An 8,576-nucleotide genomic window follows, 5' to 3' on the forward strand; every position below is an offset into this window, starting at 1 on the left:
TTGTTGGGGTTTTGTTTTCCTAAAATGTTGCTTTTAATCATCCTCTTCCTATTATTATTATTATTATTATTATTATTATTATTATTACTACTACTACTACCATTATAATTGAAATTATTATTTATATGGGGTTCAAAATTATGCTCTGTTTTCAAAATACAAAATACCAAATGTTTATTTGAATATTTTAATGTTTATTGAAAAGGCACTGAAGTGTAAAAAAACATTTGCAAAAGACATTCAGAAATGAAAAAAAAAAATAAATAAAAATAAAAATCTATGCTCTTGCTACTTGACCTACTGATTATCAGTCACACTAAACACACTTTTAAGGAGACAGGAGTGTGTTGATGTTCCTTAAAAAATCTGGTCTGTGAAGACTGGAGCACATAATTCATCAAGGCATAGTGACTTGCGTTACCGCAGAGACATAGCGCGTGTGGAGGCTTCACTCCATCCAGCATGGCATCCACGCACAACTCACCACGCGCCCCACTGAGAGCAAACCACATTATGGTGACCACGAGGAGGTTACCCCATGTGACTCTACCCTCCCTAGCAACCGGGCCAAATTGGTTGCTTAGGAGACCTGGCTGGAGTCATTCAGCACGCCCTGTTATTCGAACTCGCGAACTCCAGGGATGGTAGTCAGTGTCTTTACTCATTGAGCTACCCAGGCCCCTATATAACGCTTTTCTGACACTACTCAAAGCGATTTACACAGTGAACAGGGGACTCTCCTCATCCATCACCACACGGGGATGATGATCATTGAATAAAGACTAACTTGTGTCTGTTCCTCACACCAAGCTATCACATGGCTTCGGAAGACTCAGATATAGTGCATGAAAAATGGATACTTTTATGTTGCTCTGACATTCTGCAAACTCATTTATTTCAAATTTAGCCTTGAGTAAAGTAATGGAATGAGTTGATGTTTAAAATGTGGACTAAGGGTTAAATTTTGGTGGTGCAGTCAAAAAGTCACTAAGCAAAGCTTACATATCTGTGGCCGTCATCATTGCACACACAAGGAAACTAGGCAGTGCCAGATCGATCTCCTTTTGCTCTTACATATTGGGCTATAGAAAGAAACAGGCATTTCAGTCATTTATTTCAGGCATAATCATCATAAAATATCTAAGTGCATCTGTGAGAATATTATTAAGTAATTAATCACTCGATACTTTAACTTTTCCTCAAACCTCTCCATCAATTGAGAGACCCATCTGACATGCTCTTTGATACAAAGGCCCCTGTCTTTGTCTATAAGGATGTTATCAATGCTGATCCTCCAGATTCTCTCAGCAGTTTATATTTTTTATTTTATTTATTTATTTATTTATTTTTTTTTACATTCTGTGAAAAGAAGAAATAAAGTGCTGATAAATAGCCATCTTAGTTTGTTCTTATAACCATAATAATTATTGAACATAAATTCTAGAAAATACTAATTTATAATAATTTTGATTATGCAGGTGTTTCTACACAGTAGAGTGCTTTTACCAAGGTTGAGTTCCTTGATGCAATCTGGCATCTTTTTACAATAAAAATTATGAGTTGGAGTTGGTGGGTCATTCATCTACACCCCATCTACAATTCCATTTAAAACATAGAAAACAGAATTAATCACTAATAATTTTAGTGTAATTAACCAACATGGTGATTACCCAAATTACCCCCAAGATGTTCTGCATTGAATTTCTTGCATTCAAACAATTTCTATGTGTATTAATGTTGTTCTCATAGAGACTTTTGATTTTAAGATGAAGCAGATGATAAAACATTTATAGCCTATTATATGTAAAATATAGCCTTTTATGTAATAGACTGGACTGTTACAATGCAAACTGTCACTGATGCAAAACCTATATTTAACCCAACTGAATGGGTTGTATTTAAAAAAAATCCAACAATGTAAAAAAATAAATAACCCAACATAATGACCCACTATTGTAACCCACCTATTGGGTAAAAGAAAATAACCCAACATAGTTAAAAATAACCCATCATAATGACCCAATATGTGTAACCCACCTATTGGGTAATAATAATAATAATAATAATAATAATAATAATAATAATAAAAATAACCCAATGTTTTTTAGTGTACGTTATGTTTGAACCCTTTCTTTTTTCAGTTGACCATATAACATTTAATTCTGATTAAATGTTATATGCTAAATAAATGTAGTAATGCAATTAAATTATATCTTAAAGACGATATTAAACTCTACCTCTGTTGTGGAAGTATAAGACATATGCATTGCACTTTTATGCCAGTTATTTTATACTCTACTACCACTGGATGTCAGTATTGTATAATAACTGTTTCATGTGTCCAGTCATAGTGGTAGAAAACTTAGTGTATATTCATGTTTCAATCACCCCGACCTGTGACAGCATGAGATTGTAAAAATATCAGGTTACACAATATTTTAGCAACACTTATTTGAGCCACAGTGATTGAGATTATATCTGCAAGCACAATGGAAAGGTATCACATAATCAACAGTCGCAACAACATTTGTACTTTACATTTTGTCACTTTATTTGTGAAACACACACACACACACACACACACACACACACACACACACACACACACTATAGATTCTATCCCCTAAACCTACCCATAAACCTAACCCTCTCAAAAAACTTTCTGCATTTTTACATTTTCAATAAAACATAATTTAGTATGTTTTTAAGCTATTTAAATTATGGGGACACTAGAAATGTCCTCATAAACCACATTTATAGCATAATACCCTTGTAATTACCAGTTTGTAACCTAAAAAAAGTCCTCGTAAACCACTTAAACCTGCCAACACACAAACACACACACACACACACACACACACACACACACACACACACACACACACACACACACACACACACACACAATCAACATCTGTTCACATACTGAACTCACTCACTCACTCACTCACTCACACACAACAGTCCGTTGGTGATCACTGGGCACATAAGAACATGCAGTCTGACTGTGTCTGATCACATTACATTGAAGAAGAACGAGAATCATAGGTTAGTGTGAGTGATACACCCCTCAACTCCCTGCTGAAAGGGATAAGATCAGTTGTGTATGCTCTTGTCACTGGTGGTCTGGCAGGGTGGGCAGCTCAGAGGTGTGAGAACTGAAACACTCTGTACAGATAGCAGGTGGCCTGCCAGAGTGCATCAAGCAATCATGCAGGTGCAAAGGTTTATTCAGGTCTCACCCTGTTTGTGAAGGAAACACAGAGTACATTCCATAAAGAACATGTGTACATCGACATCCCTTCAAATGAGGTGGAGAGAGCAATTTACCCATTTTATTATTATTTTATTCAACTTAATTCAGGTTCCCAGGAAATTATGCTCATCGATAAATGATCATTACAATGCCATTATCATGGCCATTGTAATGACTTGTTATTTTCCTATTAAACATCACAACAGCCATTTATCAGTAAATTTAGAAAAGTAGAGTATGACAAATTATACAATTTATGTTAAAGGAATGTTCCGGGTTCAATATAAGTTAAGCTCACTCAACATTTGTTGCATAATGTTGATTACCAAAAAAAAAAAAAAAATGTTTTTAGACTCATCACTTGTTTATTTAAAATATAAACATAAGCAAAAATCACTATTACAGTAAGGCCAGTCCATAAATGTTAAAATACAATTTTAACTATTAAGTATTGCCACAAGATGTAAACATTTGTGTTGACATGATTTTAGTATGATAAAATTTACAGTTGTTATGGAATTTACCATATTACTTTAGCTGTGTCCCAAATGACACACTATACACTATGCACTTAGAAAATGCACTCAGCCATGTAATGTATGAATTTTCAAAATGTAGTACCGTCCCAAATGGAACACTTAATGATTGTTTTACTACACGGAAGCGTTCACCGTTTAACAGCTGATAGAAGTGACTTTTCAAACCCAAGCGTTGTGTTGCTGCTAGCTTTAGCGCGCTATCCACCCTCAGTTCAATACTTATACCTCAATAATATACATATTCACACAGCATGGTATGATGGTAAAGTGTTTTGTAAGGTGCTGTCTTCACAGAAGTTTAGCTAGTTGTCATATTCTCCATTATTTACAATTGTTTTGCCAGATCACCATTGCTGCCGGTAACTCCGCCCCTTCCGCTATGTACAGCAAGCCTCTGAATGCACGAAGTTTCCAACATTCCACACTCTGTTTTGACGGTTGAAAAGTGCATCATCTGGTATTCGTAGTTCACTTCTTTTTGTTGCATTTTCAGTGTAAAGGTACTACTCGCACTACTTACACTTCAAAATGACATAAAATAGTGCAGAAGTGTGCAGTTTGGGACGCACCTAGGGTTTCCCGCTGTTATGTCGTCATGACAACGAAGAGTCAATAGATACAGTCGGCAATGCATCATACCAGGGGCCTTGGTTTAGCATGGGGGAAAGCGAAGCCTTGTTACCTTAGCTACTCATACCTGATTACATTTTCTAAGCATAAAATACGCTCTAAAAAAGGAGAGCGTCCATATTTCTATTCTTCTACATTGCATAAAGTCCATTTACACTGACAACTTCTTATGAATGTGCTGTCTTGGTTTTTATCGCTGGTGTTAGAAGGAATGAACTATATAATTCAACGCAGATGCTGCAATAACCGGAGAAGAACCTCAGAATTAAATTGCACTTGTCTCTGCCCATCAGCGCGTTACACGCATGATTTTGCCAAACCCACTTGTGCCTAGACTAAGTGCATGCTTGCACGAAATATAAAAACTTTATGGTCATGGCCATGCCCTTTGAGTTTGCACTTATGACTTATGGCATAGCGCTGCGCTTAGCACTAGTAGTCTTAAAATAGGGCCCTTTGTATTAATCAACGTTATGCCACAAATGCTCTCGATTTAGTTTAACTTGTATTCAACCCAGAATATTTGTTTAATTTCCATATACTGTACTTCCATGTACTTTAAAATATACAGTAGCTATATCAAAGTATGGCAATTTATTTTATATTAATATGTCTACACAAGTATATAATGCATCATAACCCGTAATCCGGGCAGCCCAAGTTTGTCTATATCTATGTTTCCATCCGAGTTGCGAATTTAATTGATGCAAAATAAAAAAACATATCACACAAACAGTGAGTGAATAAAGCCACATTTCCATCCCATGTGTTCAAAAGAACAAAACTGTCACTTTCAGAGAAGTTGTAGCCACTTGTGACTCTTATTAAATTACTCACGGTTTAGAACACATAGACAAAACACTCTAAAGAACTTGCCTCATGTCTGGGAGCAACAGTGCGTCACTATGGTGTGCGCAATGCTAGACAGTAACGGATTACAAGTACTCTGGATTATGTAATCAGATCGCAAAAAATCAAGTACTTGTAATAAGATATGTTATGGTTACTTTTTTATGGATTGCATGATTACATATTAATGAGGCAAAGGCAGTAAATTGTTCATAATTTATTGATCCCTCTAATTCTTGTTTTTAGATATTTAACCTTTTTTTTAAATTATTATTCTAAAGCTGCCTACAGCCGATGTATGTATGTTAAGTCTTCAAATGTTTTGGAATGGAGGGGGCTGGAATTGCACTTACAGACCAGATACTAGCCACCAGCCGTAATTACACTAAAGATTGAGTGGTAATCAGAAACCAATTGCATTAGCGCTGTAAAGTTTAGCACTCGGCTTTAAACATGTACATGAATGCACTTTTGCTATAACTTTTTAGACTGTTTTTTGTGATGTTGATTCACAAATGTAACTGGTCTGGGCTGAGTTTCCCAAAAGCATCAAAAGCATCATAAGCCTAAGTAGATCATAGAAACCATTGGCGCCAATGGTCTCTACGATCAACTTAAAGGTGCATTCAGTAATTTGGGGCTAATTAAAACGTTTTACACATTACAGTTTTTGTGAAGAGTGATCTAAATGGTGTAAACTCAAATGAGATGAAGACTGTACTGAAATGACATGACCTGTCGTGTTTCACTAAACGTCGAAGAAGAAAATCCTCTCGCTCAGTGGCTGCCACCTATGTAGATATGCGTGTCTATGCTTAGTGCAGTGTTGTTAGGTAAAGAACGAAGAGCGAAGAGAACACAATGGCTGCATCTGACAATGTAGGCAGCTAACTTGCTGCCTTGCTGCATAACCAGTTAATGGCTTAACTGACAGCTGTTTTGAATGAATTGATCTCTTAAGCAAACTGATCTCCGAACAGTTTGAAAATCACCTTAATTTCATCCTGCCTCTGTATACAGCCTCCGAAGGCAGCATTTTGCTAGTTTCAGACTCAGCCCATGGAACATATTTATTATCAGAATTTACAGAAAACTCATACAAGTTTCCCTCAAACTTTTTAAAATTACGTGTGCAGTCAAAGTATGTTAGTAATGGACAGTTTTCAGCTGTGTTTACAAACGCAACCGGAATGCAACCTGTAATTTTATTTTATTTGTTATCACGGCTATAGTAAATGGAGCCCATCTACCACCACCTCTGTCAAATGGCATATGTCTTCATTCGTTTAATAGTTTGGCACAGCGATTGTTGTGGATTTTGAGTAAACCATGACGCTGGTTTGCTTGGAAAGAAAACGAGTTCTTCAAATATAATATTCCTGGACATGCTAAATTTGATCATCAAAAATATGTCTAATCTTTACCATAACATTCTGTATCGCTAGATAACTGAGGTTTATTTCACGCTAAGCAGTTCTCTAATAAAGGTAATAACTGTCTTTAGAAATAACGTGAAGCATAGACAGTCTCCAAAGATTATTGATACGAGGGACAATAATAATCTTTCCTTAAATGTAGAAGTCTGTTCGCTTGAATTCTGACGTTTGATTTTAGGCAAAGAAATGATATTATAGTAGTAATAAATAACTTTAGAAATTACCTCAAACTCTGACATTTTCCAGATGCAAATGATATTGCAGTGCTGGAGGGGGCAGCAGAGATGATCATGCTGATCCACGTCCATAGATGGCAGTACAGTGTCTAATGCTGCCTTCATGTGCTATTGGAATTATCCTACTTTCCAATTCAGAAGTGGTAATTACGAGTATGTGTGTTCTCATGCTTTGTTGTCAGGTTCATTCATACATATTTCTTGAAGAACTTTTATTTTGACACCATAATACAGATCACTCAGTTAGCTTGCTGACGATAATGGAATTTCGGTCAAATACAAGATATTTTCACAGTGTAAAAATTTACAACATGCATAGAATGGTTGCTGATATACAGGGTTGGGGAGTAACGGAATACATGTAACGGGATTACGTATTTAAAATACAAAATATAAGTAACTGTATTCCACTACAGTTACAATTTAAATATTTGGTAATTAGAATACAGTTACATTCAAAAAGTATGAAAAGTCATTTGTTTCATTTAATATTTAGTCCTTTCAGATGGAAAACATCTATACATATAAATGATGCGATCCAAAGTGCATTTGAACAACGGTGAAACACTTTCTTATGATGTGCTACATTCATACGAGCAGACAGAGAAGTAAGTTTGAAGTAAGTTTGGAGCAGAAGAAATAGAAATAAACCTTGTGTAAATTGTCAGCTTTACACTAAGCTAAAATGCTATTTGTAGCCATTTTACATGCACATGTTACCAGGCATGATCATTTTTTTTTATCAAGAAAATTCACATTGGATCATAATTTCTTTTTTTCTAGTAAGACCTTTGATATTAGGGCAAAAATCGTATTCTTGATAATAATTTTTGTATTGTTTTCCTGTAAAAATATCTAAAAATCCTTAAAACAAGATCAATTTGATTTATCTTGTTTTAGAAACAACACTGCATAAGATATTTAGGTTTTTCAGAGAATGTATTTTTAACATGTGTATTTTGTCTTACTGTACTGGCAGAGTTTTTAATAGTCAAAACAAGTGAAAAAATCTACCAGTGCTGAAGAAGAAATTCAAAGTACTGACCTTGAGTAATCTAAAGGAATACATTACAAATTACATTTTACAGCATGTATTCTGTAATCTGTAGTGGAATACATTTAAAAAGTAACCCACCCAACCCTGCTGATATACATAAATGAATCTGACCAAAATGGCAAGCACTAACAATTAGCTGTATTTAGAAAAATGAACAAAACCTGTTATTCACTACAGAAACTGTACTCTCCTCCGCCATGCTGAAAGTTTAGAAACTCGGAAACTCGGGTATCAAAATTATCTCCGAGTTTCCCAGTAGTAATTACGAGTAATTATTTAACTTCCGAGAAGGAAACTCATATTTATGATAATTCAGATAGCATGTGAAGGCAGCATAACACCACTGTCACACCGGTACTTAAAGTACACAAAGTGCTACTGAATGCCCTTTAAACGTATGATGCTTTTGGGAAACACAGCCCTGATCCGTTACACACATTGATGCCGTTTGTAATGCCAAAATTGCCAGAGAGTTTTATTTCATTCAGAAACACACAAATAGCAAGTAAAACACACACACACACACACACACACACACACACACACACACGCATATCAATTCTCATATTTTGA

Source organism: Myxocyprinus asiaticus, chromosome 27, assembly GCF_019703515.2.
Source record: "Myxocyprinus asiaticus isolate MX2 ecotype Aquarium Trade chromosome 27, UBuf_Myxa_2, whole genome shotgun sequence".
Classification (NCBI taxonomy): Eukaryota; Metazoa; Chordata; class Actinopteri; order Cypriniformes; family Catostomidae; genus Myxocyprinus; species Myxocyprinus asiaticus.